Source organism: Jaculus jaculus, chromosome 6 (genome assembly GCF_020740685.1).
Source record: "Jaculus jaculus isolate mJacJac1 chromosome 6, mJacJac1.mat.Y.cur, whole genome shotgun sequence".
In the NCBI taxonomy this organism is placed as follows: Eukaryota; Metazoa; Chordata; class Mammalia; order Rodentia; family Dipodidae; genus Jaculus; species Jaculus jaculus.
This window is the reverse complement of record NC_059107.1, coordinates 18,821,492-18,843,331: the sequence shown is the minus strand read 5'-3', so window position 1 is coordinate 18,843,331 and position 21,840 is coordinate 18,821,492. Positions and strand designations below refer to the sequence as shown.

The 21,840-nt window shown below is 38.2% G+C and overlaps 1 pseudogene; it reads left to right on the top strand.

Annotated features, from left to right (window-relative positions):
* Positions 1 to 720: 720 nt before the first annotated feature.
* Positions 721 to 21,840, top strand: part of LOC101611592 — a 93,925-nt pseudogene continuing 72,805 nt past the window's right edge.

Here is a 21,840-nt window from a genome sequence, read left to right as displayed (position 1 = left end):
TCCTAGGAGTAAATTTGGGCTAAGAGCACATCATAAAGTACGAGCTTGTCTGCTTTGCGTCATAGTCTCATTTGTTGGTTTCTCCACTCCTCTTTTGTGTTTGAAGAGTACTTTACGGTCTGCTGAATTAAACTGCACTGTCCCTTTGATGAAAGCAGACTCATCCCTCGCAAATGTTTCTTAGTGTAACCCCTCATCCCAACATGCAATATCCCCCTGGAGTGATTTGGAGTGGCTAGCCCTGTTAGCTCTCTCCTAGGCTGGGTGGGGGCAATAAAAGAAGCCATTAAAAAAAAAAATAGTTCATCTCTTTAGGGCTTTCAGGGACTCAATGCATGAGAGAGATGGCAAAACAATAGACAGTGAGGAATTCATGAGCTCATCCACAGTAGAGTATGCAGTGTCAGAGGAAAAGCCAGCCAGCAGCAAGAAGAAGCCTGGACATGTATGATAATACAGAAAACAGCAGCAACATTTCTAAGTTGTTCTGACAATCGAAAGATACATTAAGTAGATCAAAATACTGAGACACAGGGCTGGAAAAGCAGTGAAGTATGCTGCCTGCACAAGCATGAGGGCCTGAGGGGCATGAAGCTGTCGAAGTTCGGATCCCCAGATCCCACCGAAACAAGTGGTTGTGACCATGCACACACGAGGGAATAATCCTGTCTTGTGAAAAACAGCAGGCCTTGGCATCAGTAAGAAACTCCACTTAAAGCGATGAAGTGGGTGGTGGCAGGCAAGCTCATGGGGCACAAAAAGGGAAGGTAGACATACCTTCCACAAATACACATACATACACACCAGCAGGCAAGCAAGCAGACAGACAGGCAGACAAACAAAACCCTCATACACAAACTAGTCTCTGTTACCACCATGCATGCCTAATAATTTTAATATTTTCCCCTATTTTCTTTGAATTCCTGTCCCTTGGTGACCATATGGTCTTGGTCTTTCCTGGTCCTTCGCAGGTCTGTCCAGTGCCTTTTGTATTACCTTCTCGCCTACCCTTTCCATTTGCAGATTCCAAGTACACAAACCCTCAGAAATGCAGAAATGCTGCTTTTCTCCCTTTTACCCAGAGCTGCCAGCTCTGTCCAAGCATAGCAGACACTACTTTGTTCCTGCTCCTGGGACTCCTGCACCACGGAATCCATCTGGTAAGAGGTAAATGGCTTCGTAGCCAAAAAGTCACGACACTCCCAGTGAGCTTCATGGTTGCAGGGTTTTTTTTTTTTTTTTTGGTTAAAGTACTAATTACCCTTCCATAGCTAATGAGCTTGTCGGTTATAAATCCCCTCATTATTATGAATGATGGAGCCAGTGCTTGAAATTTGCCAGTTTTGAAATAAGACATAATTATTTATGAAAAGGCCTTGCCCCAGAAATGGAAATCATAATAATTAGATTTAATCTTTTTGTGGTTTATGTATTTCTTTTTTCAGGGAAACAGATGTGCACAGAGTTCTAATGACTAGTTGCAGAAAGTTTCCTACATAGTCAAATTAGAAAGTCAGGTGGTTAGGGCACTGAAAATTTAGCCACCACTTAGAAAATAAGAAATTTCCAGAGGTTTCCTGTCAGGGAGGGGTAGATTTCTCCTACATAATGTCACCAGCTGCTTCTCCTGGGAGTTTTGTTTCTACTAAAAGCAATGAGTTTTTTTTTTTAAATTATTTATTTATTTATTTATTTATTTGAGAGCAACAGACACAGAGAGAGAAAGCCAGATAGAGGGAGAGAGAGAGAGAATGGGTGCGCCAGGGCTTCCAGCCTCTGCAAACGAACTCCAGACGAGTGCGCCCCCTTGTGCATCTGGCTAACGTGGGACCTGGGGAACCAAGCCTCGAACCGGGGTCCTTAGGGTTTTCAGGTAAGCGCTTAACCGCTAAGCCATCTCTCCAGCCCTAAAAGCAATGACTTTTTAAGGAGCATTTCATAAATGGTTAAGCAGATATAATAAACATCTTTGCAAAATTATCTTAGTTAAAGCTGGACCCTGCATAAGCTTAAAGAAAGAAAAGAATGTGAAAATGACCATTTTGCATTAGGACACTAAGCCTGAATTTCAGAGTCAAGAACTGACTAGTCTAAAACTTCTTACATACCAAATTCCCCAGTCTAGATTACAATAATGTGTATTAAATTTTCTTGAATTAAATAAAATAACATGAATTCATTAAACTTAATGAAAAACTTAATTTCAGAAAATCCTATTAAAAAGATGAAAAGATATTACTTTTGGCCTCTGTGCATAAAGACAGTGTTTCTGGATTTAATACAATAATACAATTAAGTTAGATAGTCTTTAGAAATTGCCCGTCTAATTTAATTTAGTCTAGATTAGACTCAAGCGCATGTTAGCCGAGGATGCAAGGTGGGGCTGGGTCGCACAGTGGTGTCAAGCATGTTGGGCAGGGTTGAAGATTTGTCTTCCACTTCCTTGAGTTTTCACCCGTGCTTCAAAGCCAAGCCACGAGCTTATAGCTCACTGGACAAAAGATCTCTCCTGCCTCCTCATGCCTGCTGCACTCGCAATTTCATAGAAATGTTTCCAGGGCACTGACATTGCTTTTGGAAATGTCAAAATGGAACTGTGCCTACCTCTACATTATAACCCACGCTTCCATCCTTGGCTTAATGAATAGAAGTGTGGATCCTGAAGGCTACTGCTTACATCAGAATCCTGTTGCCCTCATTTATAACCTGGATGAATTTAAAATACTTCCCGTGCTTCAGTGTTTTCTTCTAAATAAAAAGGGGTTGTCGGGCTGGAGAGATGGCTTAGCAGATGTGTTTGCCTGCAAAGCCAAAGGATCCTGGTTTGACTCTCCAGGACCCACATAAGCCAGATGCACAAGGGGCGCATACATCTGGAGTTTGTTTGCAGTGGTTGGAGGCCCTGGCGCGCCCATTCTCTCTCCCTCAAATAAATAAATAAAATATATATTTTTTAAAAAAGGGGGCTTGTTAACAGTAAATACTGTGTAGATTTTCATGCACACCAGGAGAACTGGTTTTTATAAGGAACTTAGGAAAAATGCTTGCTACACAGTATGCATTTTAGGAAATGGTAGCTATTACACTGGACATTGTTAGGCAGAAGCAATCAATGTATAAAATAATGTGGAAGCCAGGTATGATGGTGCATGCCTTTAATCTAAGCAAAAATCCACCTCAAAGAACAAAAACAAAACAAAACAAACAACAACAAAAAAGAACACCACCAAAACTAGATCACAACTATATTCAACTTGCAATTACTATGAAGCTTTTACATTAAAGTCTTTGGGGACATATGCCTAGCATGTCTGTGGTGGTTTGAATCAAGTGTCCCCCATAAACTTAGGTGTTCTGAATGCTAGGTTCCCAGCTGATGGAGATTTTGGGAATTAACGCCTCCTGGAGGCAGTGTATTGTTGGTGGCGGGCTTATGGGTGTTACAGCCAGTTTCCCCATGCCAGTATTTGGCACACTCTCCTGTTGCTGTTGTCCACCTGATGTGGCCCAGGGGGTGATGTCCACTATCTGCTCATGCCATAGTTTTCCCTGCCATCGTGGAGTTCCCCTTGAGCCTGTAAGCCAAAGTAAACCTCTTTTTCCCACAAGCTATTCTTGCTTGGGTGATTTCTACCAGCAATATGACCCTGACTGCAGCAGAGTCTTAAACTTAGCCCCATGTTTTGTCACCCGTGTGTCTGAAGAGTGTCTAGAGTGTGAGGACGCAACATCCTGAGTTGAGAGTTGAGAAGGAGCTGGCTGGACAGGCCGGGGCCTAGACCCTGCCTAGAAACCAGATGTCTTCAATGCTGTAGTGCACTGTGCTGTTTCTCTGCATCAAGCCAGGACAGGAGACTGCTCAGAAACCCTCAAGTGTGGTACAAATGCGGCCTGTGGAGAGAAAGAGTCTGTTTGTCCTGGGCACCTTCTCTGGGCATTAGGAACTAGTTGGCAAGTGATTCTAGACTTTTGCGGGTTTCTCTGTCCATCTGTAGGAAATCAGTCTGTTTTGTGCAATGTGTGTGTATTCCTTCTTACTGGAAAAGTCGGTAACCAGTCACAGAGAAGTTACTCCACTATTGCAGAACCCAAAATTGATATAAACCTGTCATATAGATAAACCTGCTTGTAAGGTTCGGGACCAACCCAGACCACCAGACCACTCTGAGGCCAAAGATGGATGCTTTTATTCTGGAAAAGCACAAGCTGTCAAGACTCTTAGAAGAGTGGAGCACAGCCAACTTTGAGATGACAGATAGTGGGCTATATATCGCTCTTCAGTTGGGGTAGGGTGAGGAAGGGGAAAAAAAACCCTCCTTTATTCTTTATATTAGCCATAGGGTGTGAGACCAGAAGTGACCAGGAGACCTGAGTGATAAGGGGGCAGGAAATCTAGACCTGGGGCATTGTCAGGCAAGGAAGGGATGATGGCTGGGTGGTTTCTTGAGGAATGTGGATGACCCGCTTCCTCGTGTCTCTGTCGGCTTCTTGGTGTCCTCAGTGACTCCATTTTTGGAAGTCTGTCTTGACCTAACTTTACTGATCCAGAATGACTGGGTCACTTCATAAAGGCCATACAGCCAGTTTCTGACAGCTGGGTCCCCAAGCTCAGCTTGTTAATATACTTACATTCCATAGCGTTGCTCCTGTTAATTCAGATTCCAGGGGTCAGTGGTTGCCATAGATCTTTCCTAATTGCAAGCATTTTAAAGCATTTAAAGAAAATTTCTTAAATTTTTTTTTTTTAATTTATTTGAGAGCGACAGACACAGAGAGAAAGACAGATAGAGGGAGAGAGAGAGAATGGGCGCGCCAGGGCTTCCAGCCTCTGCAAACGAACTCCAGACGAGTGCGCCCCCTTGTGCATCTGGCTAACGTGGGACCTGGGGAACCGAGCCTCGAACCGGGGTCCTTAGGCTTCACAGGCAAGCGCTTAACCGCTAAGCCATCTCTCCAGCCCTAAAGAAAATTTCTTTCAAGCTAGTGTCTCACTGTAGCCCAGGCTGACCTGAAGCTCACTCTATAGACCAAGGCTGGCCTTGAACTCACGGTGTCCCTCCCACCTTAGCTGGGATTAAAGTTATGTGTCACTACATCCTGCTTTAAAGCACTTAAAAATAAAAACAAGAGGATTACGATTGATTGAAAAGAAAAGTAGGACTAGTTGAGTAGTTTCCCCAGGGGTCTTTAGAAGAGGAATGGCGGGGTGCCACAGATGCTGTGTGAGTATTTTTCAGATGATCAAAAACGCAGGGGGAAGCCCTTGATTTATGACTGCAGCACAGCTGGCTTGGAATTTGGCAGGAGAAGGGTGTGTATGCAAAAGGTCAACCATCTCTCCTGACTCAAGGGGTGATTCAGGCCTGCACGGGAGGAAGAGAGCTGCTGCCTAACCAGCATCTCCGCAGACTGACTCCCCAGCAAATCGGGACGGAGGGGAGATGGGAGCTCTTAGACTCAGTGACTCAAAAGTAAACAAGTAGGGAAAGATTTCCTTCCCAGCTGTGTGAAAATACTTCACTGCTCTGTTCCTCCTTTTTAATGTTTATTTACTTATTTTATTTATTTGAGAGTGACAGACAGGCAGAGTGATAAAGAGGCATATAGACAGAGAGAGAATGGGCACAACAGGGCCTCCAGCCACTGCAAACGAACTCCAGATGCATGCGCCACGTTGCGCATCTGGCTCATGTGGGTCTTAAAGAATTGAGCATTGAACTGGGAGCTTAGGTTTCACAGGCAAGCACTTAACTGCTAAGCCATCTCCCCAGCCCCTGTTTCTCCATTTTTGAAAGAACCGTCTACAGATGTGTTTCCTTCTTAAAGTTTCTTCACTTTTGTAGGCACCTTTGTGTCTGATAATGGAAGCCAGAATTTCCTCACCTTTACTCCCTTTGGTGTTTCAAATAAGATGAATATATAATATATATATTATATATATATATATATTAGTGTAACCATTTCAGCAAATGTTGCTCCATTCCATCAAGTTGGGGAACCATGGTTTTTTCCTCAACACCTCCCTCTTCCTCCTCCTCACAGGCTTCTCAGGCTGTCAGGTTATGCTTTGCACTTCTGTGACACTCTACAGTGTTCTTGTTCACAGATTGTCACATGTTGTGAACACAAATTTTTGTTTGAGTTCCTTCACTGGCACATAGGTCCCATGGGATCAGGGATCCTGTCTGCTTCCCATTTGTTCATGCATGTTCCTGTGTTTGCCTTAACCACAGTGTTTAGCACACGGAGTTCAGAATCCATTATAGAATGGATCTTCCCTCTCCTTGTTACATTATTTATGGTGTTGTGTCTGTAGAAAAAGGAATATGCCTACCCATGAAGTTGTGAGTGCTCCACTACTGAGTTTTATAAAATTATATTTACTTATTTGGCAGAGAGAAATAGAGAGAGAGAGAGAGAGAGAGAGAGAGAGAGAGAAAGAGAGAGGGATGTGCCAGGGCTTCCAGCCACTCTAGATGCATGCAGCATCTTGTGCATCTGGCTAATGTGGGTCCTGGGGAATGAAACCTGGGTCTTTTGGCTTTGCAGGCAAACACCTTAACCACTAATAAAATTAATACATATATAGCATAGTTATAACTGTGTGAAATTTTATATTTTCATTTCATATTTTATCATAAATATTTTAATTCTATTTAGTATTTTGATGATTTGTTAGAAATGTGACATTAATGCCTATATTAAATCATTTTAAATTCAATACTGTGAATTCTTAACAGTATCAGAAAATGCATCAGTATTCATAAACATGACAATATTAATAATATTATAATTATTAATAGTAGGTTAACTTTAGAAAGGAATTAGAAATTAGAAAATAAATTGATAAATTAGAAGAGGTTTGCCTGGAGGATATTCATAAGCCAAATACAGACTCTATATGGACCAAACTTCTTAGCTAAAACCAGAATTATATTAATACAATCCATGAGTTTACTGTCATACATGAGCTATTTTCCTCATTTAAATAATGTATAAGTAACAGAAATATATTTTATACACCATCTTATAGAGTAGAAGAGTGAGTCTCTGAGTTTAATATTATGTCTGGTACCTTGGCTACCATTAAATCAGGAGATGTTTAAAGACAAGTGTGTATGATGATGCCAAATTAGGGAAGAAGTGTTACAATTCTCATGCCAGCTTTGTGCAAGGACAAACTCTAAACTTGCTTTGCTTTTCAAATTAGCAACCTTTAACAATTGCATTGGCATTTAAAGATATGAGATAAACAAAATGGGAAAGAAAGCTTTTAATGCCAATATACTTTTATACAGTTTCACAGTTCATTTTATTATAGAACTAATGAGAATGAATAAATGACAAACTACTTGTTAGGTTAATATTAATTCTGTCTCCTGACCTAGTAAACATGTTTAATAAATTGTATAAATTAATTCTAGTAAGAAAACAACTTATTTATGCTGCCAGGAAGGCAGCATACATGATAGTAATGATCATGATTCACAGAGAGAGGAATACTACAAACAAACTTTGCCTATGTTTTAATGATTGCCATCCTTATAGAGAAACCCTCAGCCACTGATGGTGGGAATGTAAACTTGGACAACCACCGTAGAAATCAATGTGGAGATTTCTGAAAAGGATGAACATAGAGCTACCAACAGACCCAGTTATTTCCTTACTGGGCATTTATCCTACATGTTCCATGTTTCACTACAGATATATGTGCTCAAACATGTTTATAGCTACTCAATTTATTATAGCTAAGAACTGGAATCAACCCAGGTGAGTATTATTAAATGAAGGAAGAATGATGTTATGGTCCATTCACCCAATGGAATTCTACTCAGCAGTAAGGAAAAATTGATAAATGAAATTTGTAGAAAAATTGACAGACTTGGAACAGATTATACTCAGCGAACTCACACTGTCACAGAAAGACAAATGCCAAAATGGTCTCACTTACCTGCAGTTCCTAACCCAAACCACCTTGAGTTGCTGACATATCTGATAGGCAACTCAAGACCCAGATAATAAAGATGGAAGGGTATTGGGGAGGGGAAGGAGAGGGTGGGAAAAAAACACTAAACTAAATCCAAAATGAACTGGTACCCTAGAAATCTTTATCCTCAGACATAGACCAAAAGACATAACCATCAATAGCAGTAACAGGGGAACACCTGTAAAGATGGGCCCTGGAGAGGGTGGGATGAAGCCTAAGCTTAAAAAGCAGAAGTCTCTGGCCTGTAACTCCCAGTACCAGAAATTATTTGCTACCCATAGTGAGCTGTTGATGGGAGAGACCTACAAAAAGTCCCCAAAACAATACATATTTCTGTCAAAGCACTTAATTACCCACCTGAGGCAAAAGGTAAGACCCTATTGCTAAAGACACCATATGCTACCTACGCAGAGCATGGAGAGATGTGGCTGGAAGCTGGAAGAGACCCAGTCCCCAGACAATTAGCCTGTCTAGTGCTGGAAAGTGCTACATGAGCTACTGATGGCAAGTGGCCAACAGAAGTCTGAGCAACCAGAGGTCTAAGTTCCTCAGAAGCAAACACCTGAACAGGATATACACACTAGTGCAATAGTGGCACACAGCTTTGGTGGGTAACCAGTAGCTTTCTGATTGGCTAAGAGATCTGCTCAGTGTAAAGGAACCCATATTTGGAATTGGGAACCAGATCATAATCCTATGGAGAAAAGATTATGCTCTCCAATGTCGAGTTCTCACTAGTCTCTGGCTAAGAGGGGTTACATACATCAAATTCTCCCTAAATTAATCATACTTATCCCATATAAACTAAGCTGACTTCATTCTCCATTGGAGAACCTGCTCTTTTTGAGAAGGTAGCGAGATAAACTACCCCTTGTACTTCAGCCAAGCCATAGCTGAAACCACAGAGGATTTGGGAAGACAAGCCAGAGTGCCAATTCCATGCTGAACCTGATAACCAGCGCCAGGGTGGGGGACACAGCCTCTGCAAATACTCAATATCTACCAAAGCGGAGATCCACAGGCTCCTAAGAACTCATCACTGAAGTAGGCTTAAAACTTACCCACCATGGCTCAGGTAATTTTGCAGAAGAGGGGGCAGAAAGATTGTAAGAGCCACAGATTGAGACAACATGTCCAGAGGCATCCCCTACCCCCCAAAATAACTGTCTGCTGCTCCCACAATGCATAAACCACAACCCCATGGGGAATATCAGCAACACTACTGAGGTACATGCCCAGTAGAATGGGGGAGGGATGAAGGAAAACAGGGTACCAACAAGTGATGTATCCATACAAAATATGTTGTTAATAATGATAATAATAATAATAAAAGAAAAAAATAAACCTTTTTTTTTTTCTTGTTTTCCAAGCTAGGGTCTCACTTTAGCTCAGGTTGACCTGGAATTCACTATGTACTCTCAGGGTGGCCTCAAACTCACAGCAATCCTCCTACCTCTGCCTCCCAAATGCTGGGATTAAAGGTGTGCGCCAGGGCTGGAGAGATGGTTTAGTGGTTAAGCGCTTGCCTGTGAAGCCTAAGGACCCCGGTTCAAGGCTCGGTTCCCCAGGTCCCACGTTAGCCAGATGCACAAGGGGGCGCATGCATCTGGAGTTCGTTTGCAGAGGCTGGAAGCCCATTCTCTCTCTCTCCCTCTATCTGTCTTTCTCTCTGTGTCTGTCACTCTCAAATAAATAAATTAAGAAGAAAAAAGGTGTGCACCACCATGCCTGGCTTTATTTTTAATGTTTTATTTATTTGCAAGGAGAGAGGGAGAGAGAAAGAGAGAGGTGGGGAGAATGGACACACCAGGGTCTCCTGCCACTGCAAATGAAGTCCAGATACATATGTCACTTTGTACATCAGGCTTATGTGGGTCCTGGGGATAGAGCATGGGTGGTTAACTTTAACTACTTAACTGCTGAGCAATCTTTCCAGCTCCAAATATTAATTGTTAATATACTGACAAATTCTATGCAGAAGGGTAGTATATATTTACTACTAGCAAATGCATATAGAAACAAGACTGTGCCTTGCATATCCATTTTCTTCTTAGTAGTATATTTATCTTCATGTCAGTTGATTAAAGAACTTTCTATTTTAAAATATTCCACAGCACTGAGTCCATATCTTTGATATCCTTCTTAAAGAACAGCACACATTTCAGGTCTGAGAAGAGTTGATTACTGTTCATGCTTTGGATTTCAGATTGTGCTAGATAAAATCAAAATTAGAAATAGGAAGCATCACAACAGAATTCAAAGACATAAGAAAGTTATTACATATTAGGAATAATTTACAGGTAAATTGAACTTTAAAGATTTACATTAAATATTAAATAATTTATTATAGGTTTAAAAGAAATAAAAAATAAAAATGGGGAGGGGCTGTAGAGATAGATTAGTGGTCAATACATTTGCCTGCAAAGCCAAAGGATCCTGGTTTGATTCTCCAGGACCCACAGATGCACAAAGGGGAGCATACATCTGTAGTTCATTTGCACTGGCTAGAGGCCCTGGCGTGCCCATTCTCTCCCTCTCTCTCTTCCTCAGTCTGCCCCTTTATCTTTCTCAAATAAATAAATGAAATATAATTAAAAATGAAAATATGAAAAAATTCTGGAACTATAAATTATAGCTAGACTAGATCATGAAGAACTTGAAAGTGTGAATATACATAACTAGTTAGTAGAGAATTTGTAATAAAATATTCCTAGCAAAAATTTCCAGGAAAATAATGCTTCACTGGTGAACTCTACCAAATATGTGAAGAAGAATTAATAGCAATTATTAAATCTTTCAAAAGTATAAATAAAAAGAATGCTATAAAGTCATTTTATGAGACTAGATATTACCCTGATACAACAGACAAATAAAAGATATTTCAGGATACTTTAAGAAGACAAGGCTGGTATTGGAGAGATTGCTTAGTGGTTAGGGCACTTACCTGGAAAATGTAAGGATCCAAGTTTAATTCCCTAGAACCCACATAAGCCAGATGTACATGGTAGGTAGCACATGCATCTGGAGTTCGTTTATGCTGGCTAGAGGCCCTGGTGCATCCATTGTCTCTCTCTGTGTCTCTCTCTATCAAGTAAATAAATAACAATAACAATAAAAATAAAAGGCCATCAACAAATATCCCCAATGAGTAACAGATACAGAAATCAACCATCAAAATTATTTATCAAAAATTCACCAAAAGAAGGTTGGAGAAATTGTTCTGCTGATAAAAGGCCCTTCTTGCAAAACCTGATGGCCTGGATTCAATTTCCTAGTACCAATGTAAAGGCAGATAGACAAAGTGGCAAATGCATTTGGAGTTTGCAGTGGCAGGGGCCCTGGCATGCCCTTCTCTCTCTCTCTCTCTCTCTCTCTCTCTCTCTCCCCTCCCTCCCTTTCTTTCTCTGTTTATGCTTGCAAATAGATAAAAATATTTTTAAAAATTCTCCAGCACATTAAAAGAGTTATACATCCCAATTAAGTAGCATTTATCCTAGGGATGCAAAAGTGGCCTAACTTATGTAAATAAATTAATTTGAATGCCCATCATCAGCATGAAGGGAACTTCACATGGCTACTCATTTGATTCAGAATAAAAGTGTATGATAAATTTGGGTACACTTTCATAATAAAACCATTCAATAAACTAGATACAAAAGAAATGTATACCTTCATATAATAGGTTAAATATGACAACCCCATAATTAACTTCATATTCATACTGAAAACTTTCCTTCTAAAATTGATACTAAGGCAGGGATGCCTTCATTCTCTTCAAAATTGTACTACAATTCCTAGCCAGAGCACAATCACACAAGAAAAGGAAATCAATAGGATTTTAATCAAAAGGAAGCAATTTTTTTTTTTTGCTGTCCACAGAGAACATAATCATAGCTGTAAAAAGCCTTTAAAATAATAAAAACTGTTAGAACAGAAGTAACTTCAACATAACTCCAGGTTACAAAATCAACAGACAAGTAGCTGTATTTCTATACCCTAAATACTAGCCATACAGAAAGAAGTTAAGAAAATAATTTTATTTATAATAGTATAAGATTAGTCAATCTTAGCAGTCAACTTGATGAAAGAGGGTCAGCCTGAACACTGACAGCCACACAGCACTGATGAAAGAAGCTGAACAGTACATGGACAGTTCATAAATTGGAAGGTTAGAATTGTTAATATTTACACACTATCCAAAATCAACTACATGTACAACATAGTCTTTATCAAAACCCCATTGATGTTTTGCTCAGGAGGAGAAACAAACTTCTAAAGAAATGAAAAAAAAGTCAACATACAAAATAATGTTGAGAAAGCACAAACCCTGAGATATCAAATTTCCTGAGTGTAGTGTCGTGAGTCTAAAAATAAATTCCTTAGCATGTTGCATACTGATTTTTTAAATTTAATTTTTTTTACATTATTTTCATTTTTTTTTTTTTGTTGAACCTAGGTATGGGCACATGTTAGGCAAGCAGTCTGCCACTGTGAATTTTATCACCAGACATCAAGCCAATTAATGTCTAATTAATGTTTCAAGAATATTCAACTAAGGAAGGATCTTTTTTTAAATACTCATATTGGGAAAACCAGATAGGCCAAAAATAATGAGACTGGAAATGCATCTCACAATCTAAGTAAAAATCAACTTTATATAAATGAAAAATGAAAAATTTAATTGTGAGGCCTCAAACTTTCAAACTCTCAGATCACACACACACACACACACACACACACACACACACACCACCACCACCCCCACCACCACCACACAGGAATGGCTTTATGAAATTGGCATTAATTTCATGGATATGATATTAAAAGCAAGACAGATAAGTCACACTAGTTCAAATTAAAATTCTGCACAGAAAAGAAACCACTGAGTGAAAGAGGGGAAGACATCGGCAGCCCATATATCAGATAGGGAACAGACTTTCAAAATACATAAGGGAATATTTAAAAGCCAGAAAGTAACTCAATTTTAAAAATGACTGAAGATTTGAAGAGGTATTTATCTAAAGAAGATATACCAATAGGCCAATGATAAATGAAAGATACTCAGTTTTCCTGACCATCTGGGTAACTCAAACCCAAACCAGAGAAACCAGGTGTACTGGCACCTACTTAAAAATTATCTACCTATTTGAGAGAGAGGAAGAAGAGGGAGAGGAAAGGAGGGAGAGAAAGAACAAAATAAAGATGCATGTGCTACTGTGAGCACCTGGCTTTATGTGGGGACTGGGGAACTAATCCCAGGCCATCAGGCTATGCAAGCAAGCACCTTTAATGGCTGAGCCTTCTCTGAGGTTTGGCCACTACTGTTAATCTCAGCATTGAGGTTAAATCAGGAGGATCACAATGAGTTCAAGGTCAGACTAGACCACAGTAAGATCAAGACAAATCAGGGCCATATACCATGATCCTGGTCTCAGAAAAAGAAAAAAGTCACAGGGCTGGAGGGATGTCTTAGTGGTTAAGGTGTTTTCCTGCAAAGCCAAAGGACCCAGGTTCGATAACCCAGGACCCACGTTAGCCAGATGCACAAGGGAGCGCACATGTTCAAGAGATCATTTGCAGTGGCTGGAGGTCCTGGCATGCCCACTCATTCTCTCTCTCTGTCCCTCTTTCTCTACCAAATAAATAAATAAAAATAAATAAAATATTTTAAAAACAAAATATTTTTTTAAAAATCACAGAGATCTCAATTCAAGTTCCTTATACTATTTATGGGAACAAGACAAGAGGTGGTAAAAATGTGAAGGAATTGAAACTCTTGTACACTCAATATAGTGGTTCCTCAATAAATTAAGAGCAGAGATGTCATTTGTTCTGGAAATTCCACTTCTGGATATTTATACAAAAGATAAAATCAAATCAGAGTCATGAAGAAATAGTAGATTTCCAATGTACATTACAGCATTATTCACAATACCCCAGGAGTAATGATAATCTAAATGTCCATTGGTGGATGAGTATATAGGCAACATATGCTCAAGTGAAATGCTATGTATATTTAAAAAGGAAGTATGTCAATATATATTGATGAATAATGGTGACCATATGCTAATCATAGTAACTAAATCACAGGAGGACACATACTTGATTGTTCCATTTACATGAGTCATCTAAAATAGTCAAACTCATAGAGTCACAAGAGGCCAAGGACAAGGAAAAAGAAAGTTGGTACAGTGGTCATTGATATTCAATTGCTTAAGATGAATACATCTCAAGATTTGCTATATAGTGTTTTATGTACCATTAACGTATTATAAACTTAAAATTCTGTTGAAGGAGTAGAGCTTGATATTATAATATGATTGAATTCTAAATTAATAACTAGCTAATACATAAAAAATAAATAATAAATAAATAGTGTACAGGGGTCAGAACCAAATTGATGTAGTCATGATTAATTGAAGATTAATTAACAGTATACCTCTTCAATGAGCTTGTTTCTGCTTCCCTTATTTTTGCCTAGCATCCCTTCCATTCCATAGAGAGCTAACTCTGTTCTTCCTACTATCTCTCTTCATTATTTTCAATATAGCTCAGTGGACTCAACAAAGTTGGTTGCTGTGGAAACATAACCTTACTTTTCCCAAATATTTTCCAGCAATAAATGTCATCATGAATTCTCTGAATCTTCTCCCCAAGCCTCCGTTGATATGGAGTTTCCTCCTCCATGTATTGAACAGTGTTGGACAAATGTGTCTGCTGCAAATACCAAGTAAAGACACTTGACTGTTCCTTTATTTTCAACTTAAATATAATTGTGACATATGAAGACAGGGTGTTACACTGTTTAGGAAACATAAGTAAATACACGTAGTCCAGGTATGAAGTTATTTAACACTAGACAGAAAGAAAAAAAAATATCTAGATGGTGAAGCAAAAATTGGACTAGTCCATAGAATATGTGACTGTGTCTTGTTCCAGAGATTGAGGATACCAGTAATTCTTGGCCATTGCTTACATGTTGTCAAGAATCTCTGCATTTTATGACCTTTCACAACTAAGATTTCACATTTATTTGTGCAGTATTCAAATATTCTTTCTTGCTATACATTCTCCTCAGTCTTTATCCCATTCTTTATTTTTATTAAACATTTAGTCAAGTGCCTGTTTCATTATCATTGTTCAAGATCACTTTGTTGAGTGGATGGGTGAAAGTGACCTGTTACATTGATCATTTACCTGGATGGAATTGTGTTGCAATGCCTCATCCTATCATATCTTGGCAACCATGGGGACAAAGAGCTGTTCAGAAATTACTGAAGAGTCGGAAAAGTTCATTTCCCCCATGTATCCCACATTAGGTTAATATCCTTGTCAAGAATTGTGTCTTTTTTCATATCCTTTCGAATAGTTGCCTGATAGTGTCATATATAAGATTCCATGTAAACTGGGGAAAACAAAAACAACAACAAAAAACTGATATAAACTGTCTATTGTTTAGATTGTGGATGCAAAGAATCAAAGAATCTGGTATTCCCTAAGTCTTGCTTCTCAGATTCCTCAAATACCAATGTTGGTGTTTTTGAGATAAGGTTTCAACCTAACTTAACTGTGTAGCTTAATTATAGATTCTCTTGCCACTAACTTCTGAGTGCTGAATGAAGATTATAGGTTTATGCTGTGCTTCATACATGGTAGAAAAAACTCAACAAAGCTCTACTCCAAGCCCCTCAGTACCACCTGAGCTCTGTCCTCAACCCCTAAAATATCAACCTTAACTGGCAATTTGGTCTCATCACGTCCATAGTTCTGCTATCTCCTACCTAAAAACGCTCTGGACCTCCTTCTCACCTTGCTGTGCCTCTACAATTTGCATTTCTATTTTCTTTGTACTGTGATGTATTCATATTTGATTTTCCAATGTATTTCATTGATCATGGATTCTCTCCTGGTGTCCCACACTGGCTGATGTCTTCAACTCCATGATTTATTTCACTTTTAGTCTAGAAGCTTACCTGTAGTTTAAGACGGATGCTTTGCTTCCAAAAGGTGTTCTCAAAGTTACTACTGGAAGTGTGTTCTAAGAGATAGAAAACTGATAATGATTCTCTTTCAGGGTCAAAGACACACTGAGAAAATTTCATATAAAAACCCTGAGCTTTCCTACTATTTTCAAAGATTAATACATTTTTATTAAAACAATTGCATATATATTATGAAAATTAAATAATACAAGTGGATAGAAATAAAAATTGCCTTGCCCTTTTTTTCTTATCATAGTTTGGCAGAGAGAGTAACATGACATATCTCATACCTCTCTTTGGTATTTAGGCTTCAGTTTGGGGCTGAGGCAAGTTACATGGCATATTGTGAGCCTGTCTTTCTTACACAGTCTCTGGTTTTTGCTGACTGACTCAAGCTATAGTTCAAGCTCTATGGTTGCTTTTCTAAGCCATACAAGTTATTTAATCTATGAGTTTTAATTTATTCATATATAAATTGTGGTTTCTAGTGTAGCCTGTATCAATCAAGTTAATATAAGGATGTGATGAGATATAGTGCATAAAATGCTTAGCAAGGTTACACTCACAATATGTTGTCTGGCATCAATACCAATGCAAAATGATATGTCACATAAATTAGTCAATTTAGTTACATTCTTTATAGCTTTTACTAAAATATGTTAATAGTGACTCTGCCCACTTTGCACTGGTATAAGAGTATACCTGAGATTTTGTCATTTGTAAAGAACAGAACTTTAATTCTTACAGTTTTGCAAGCAGGGATTCCAACATTAAAATGCTGGCAGGTTTGGTATCTTGTATGATATTGCCTTGAATTCTGAACCCTTCAGAGTGAAGGCACTCTCTCACATTGAACAGAACAGATATAGAGAAAGATACCTCAAAGCATTGTGTGTAATGGAATTCATCCATCAATGAACGCTGAACCTTCATGACTTATATGCCTTAATTAAACCCCACCCTCCTCACCACTGGTATACTGGGATTAAGTTTTACCATGAGGTTCATATGGTATAAAAACATTCTACATTAATATATAAACAAAACTTTATATTAAAAGATACTTTTGAATATTTTAATAAGTGGCTATGCTATAATTTGCTTGATATGAAGTTTCTCATAGTGTTTATGTTTTTATTTATATGTCTGACTGTTCTAGTATATGTGAGGCTAACATCATTGGAAATTCTCTCTAGACCAAACTGTAATAGTTATCTGCTACCTATTATCAGCTATGGTGCACACAACTACCTCACTCAATGTGATTAACCATGCGTAATCCCATGGTAAGTGAAGGCTTTATAGAAAACTTGTACATATTAAGATGTAAATACCTGGTAATAAGTCCTTTCTGGCACCAACAACTAAGACATTTGAACAGAAATGAAGAAACAACTAGTTAATGGATAATTTAAGATATCACAGTTCATTAAAAAATGTCATGTGCTGTTATTTCCTAAAAAGGAGTAGGCAATTTGCATCATCTGTATCTCTAAATGTTAGTTATCATAAGAATATCATAGTAAATTCACATCCAGTTTTTAGAAAAATCATTGACGTCAACATTTTATAATTAATATCATCACTTAAAACATATTCAATCCATAACTTTTTACTCTTATTATAAAATAGCTACAACAAAGAGCCAAAGGTATTGTAACAAGGGTATTTTGGAGGGGTTGTCAATTCTTCCCTGTGCAGTACTAGTCCTACAGCAAACACTAGAATGTTTCTGAAGCATGCATGAGATGAAATTACTCCAACATGTCTCTTTGCCTAGAGTCTCTTTTAAGTGTTAAAAATTTGTAACTGAGAAATTTGAGCAAGATTCTTTGCACAAATGAACTTATGGTCCGGTGAGAGAAAATGTCACTTTGACTGAAGGGAGCTGCCATTTATTTAAATAGCTCCATTTTTCACTGGTGCTGGGATCTTTCCTGCCTGCTACTCCTTTCTCAATCATGTTGTCTGACTATGATATTCATGAAAGTTCCAGTAATGTTAGTTCTTTTTTATTGTAGCAATTTTAAAAGGCAAATGAAACTGTAGTGAAAGAGTCCTAGAGTAAGTAACTTTCATACTGGGAGCACATTGTACCTATTTGCCTCTGAGTTGATTCAAAATTTTAAGTTAAGGTTAATTTTGGATGGCATTTCAGTTCTAATTAGAGACAAGAATTGATGTAGAAATCCTTGAATCTTCACACAGTTATTTTATTAGATAATAAATCAGTGCACATGAAAATAAAATGCATTTATTGGCTGGTGAAATCTCAAGCATTATGGTATTAAACAAAATATTCCAGATTATCAATGGTTCAATGACTCCAGGGCCTGATGCCATTGATAAATGGGTTGCTGGTTTGTAGAGAAATGGATAGATATGAGTTTTCAAACTCTTGTTTGCTATTAATTTGTCTGTAGAAATTTCATAGAAAGTGTTTCCTGCTGTCAAAAATATTACTTCCTGATGTCAAATAGATCCCTAGAGAATTAGGTAAAGGATGAGGAAGACCCTAGCTTTGGCTAGTCTAGGGTCTAAACATCATAGTTCTGGAATTATTTGTCCAGCTATAGAAAGCCAGCTGTTTGCCAGTGTAGATTTTCCTCACTGCTTTTTCTAGGGTCATATTTTATTCCTAGGTTTTATCTTTATTATTATTACTACTAGTTATGTATACAGTGTGTATATAACGATGTTTGTACTATCATTAGCCTCCTTCCCCTCCTTCCCCTTCTGAAGGGACCTTCCTCTTTGGGGAATGTGGGTGGTGCATCACGGGGTTAACCATCCGTTATGGGTAAGAGGCAGTGTCTCTGTGCATAATGTCATGTCACAACATATTGCTCTAACAATCTTTCTATCCTTCTTCCATGAATTTCCCTCAGGCATGTTGAGTTTGTTTGAGGTCTACTTCAGTGATGAGGTATTGGGAGCCTCTGTGTCTCTGGATATCTGGTTTGGTAGGAGTTGAGTATTCTCTGTGTCTATCTCCTTCACCCTTGTGCTGATACCATGTTCACCAACAAAGCAGCACTCTTGCTCATTTCCCCACTTAGTTTCAGCTGGGGGCCTGGTGAGGTGTGATGGGCTGATTCTCTCCTCAGGTTCTGTACCCTTCTGATAAAGAGAAGCAAATTCTCCAATGGAGAGTGGAGTCAGCACAGGATAAATGGGATAACCATTATTATTTTAGAGAGTATTTAATAGATGTAGGCCCTCTTATAGCCCATGACTGGTGGGAGCTTGATACTGGAGAGTGGGCTAATTATTTGGATATGTTTCTGAATTGTTTCCCAGAACCAGTTATGACTTCCATTCCACTGAGCAAATCCATTAGACAAATCAATTGTAGTTGGCTACCCACCATGGCTGTGTGCCACTATTGTACTTGTATGGGCACCATGTCAGGTTCTTTGCTGCTGAGTAGTTTAGAACATGAGTTGCTTGGAATGTTGGTCATTTTCCCCCAGTCACTCATGTAGCATCTTTTGACACTAGAGAAGCTAACTGTCTGGGTATTGACTCTCTTCCAGATTCCATCTTTTAATCTTGATTTTAGCCCTGTTCTCCTACAGACTTAATTTTCCAATGGGAAGAAATCATGGATTTATTTTATCACTCATTCAATAAATAGCCAGAATATCTGTTACATGCCTTGAACTCAAGTAGGTGTTTGGGAGTGGCAGGGTAGCTTATTTTTTTATTGTATGAGGCTTAGATAAAGAACAGGAAGTATGATACAGAAGTAAATTATATAGCCAGTTGGAGGGTAATGTTATGAAAAGAAAAGGAATAGGAGAGCCCAAGTGTGGGGCAGCTTTGAATGTGGGCTGCAGAGAGACTTCAAGTTGTTGTAGAGAAGTAGATCTCAGAGAGCCTTGGGTTTCCTACCCAGAACTTTGTCTCCAACTCTGAAAGGATTTTGACCAGAGTCTTGTGAGTATCTGTGTTACTCTTTAGAGACCACTCTGGCAGCTAAGGTGATGATACCTCTTATGCTTAGTATATTCAGCCTTTGCCCCATTCAAGAGGCTAGAATTTTGGATTGGAGAGATGGCTTAGCAATTAAGACACTTCACCTGAAAAGCTAAAGGAGCTAGGTTGGATTCACCAGGACTCTTGTAAGCCAGGTGCACAAAGGCGGGCATGTGTATGGAGTTCAGTTTGCAGTGGCTGGAGGCCCTGGTACAACAATTCTCTCTTTCTCTCTCTCTCCGGAGCTCTTTCTCTCTCATAAATAAATAAACAAACAAACAAACAAACAAATGTAGAGAAAGAAAGAAAGAATCAAGTATTTTCTAGGTATTTATGATCTACTTCACTTCTGGGCATTTCACAATAGATTTAGTTCTAATTTTTAACATGGAAGTTATTAGAATCACGACTATAAAAAAGAAACAAAACAAACAAGCAAACCAAAAACAAAACAAAAAAGTTCTTCTTCCCCAATCCAAAGTCCAAGTTGAAAGGATCTTTCTTTGTCTTATTGCTGTTCTTATATTTGAGGTGCCTCAGGTGAGTTTTGAGGTTCTACACTTTTTTTTACAGTTCATAATCAGCTCCTTCTCAGACCATGGGAAATACTTAACAGGTTTCTGGAACTTATACTCAGTATTAATTTTTATTGGTAGATTTTAAGAAAAAAATATTAAATATTTTGTATAAGGGTTCACAGTACAAAATTGGATGTGCTCCTTTACTTTGAGTTCATGGGAAAGTATTATATAAGTCAAGTCATCTGGTTTGAAACCATAATGCAAAATACCTCAAGCACAGGTAGTTAGGTCTATTCACAGATCCTATGCATTTGTTTCCCATGTGTTTTAATTTATAGGAGTAAAATAAAAGATTGTCTAAAATTAGATTATAATGAATGTGATCATAAATATAACTATATCTAAAGTATTGTTTAATAGAAAACTCACTTTTATTGCTAGCTAAATACACTCTCCTGTTGTTATACAAAATCACTTAATATTCAAATGAAAATACATCTCATTTTATTGCAATCTCCTTAGTAAACTGATTTTATCCTGAAATAATAAATTATATAGCATGTTAAAAGATAATTTTTGTGTCTGTAACTCTTTTTATACTCATTAATATTAATATAATTATTTATTAATAATAATATTAATACAAGAGGTTGTATTAAAAAATCCAGTGGTATTTCTATAGCATTCATAGTGCAAGTAAATAAAATCCTTTCTACATTAAATTTTTTGTTTTTAAGGTAGGGTCTCACTCTAGCTCAAGCTGATCTGGAATTCACTATGCAGTCTCAGGGTGGCCTCAAACTCACCATGATCCTCCTACCTCTGCCTCCTGAGTGCTGGGATTAAAGGCATGCCCCACCACGCCTAGCTAACATAAAAATTTTGAAGAAGAAAAAGCATCAAAAGTTACTGAGTATGCTAATTCTAGCTTCTTCAAAACATTAGGTATAACATATCATATAATACTTTGATAAAATAAACTATTAAACCTTTGAGTCAAATGAAATAAAAATCCAAGTTCAAATCACCAGTGACAATAAAACATGTGGTTTATCAATTTCTCAGTTTTCACATGTTGGATTTCTTCTTTTTTATGAAATAAATCTACCAAAAGAGAAACTAAAGAAAATTGCCACAAAGTAACTTAATTCTGTCATTGATTTTCATGAGAAAGTTGTGTTTGCCCCTTCATGGTAAAATGTTCCTCAACACATGGACATGCTTACCTCACAGATGTGTGCCATGAGCCTGTAGTGGAAGAGGCTCGAGTTACGTATGAGACATCAAATATTACGTGAGGTCTCAAGAGATGGTTTAGAGGTTAAGGTGCTTCCTGTGAAGCCTAGGACCTACATTCAACTCCCCAGATCTT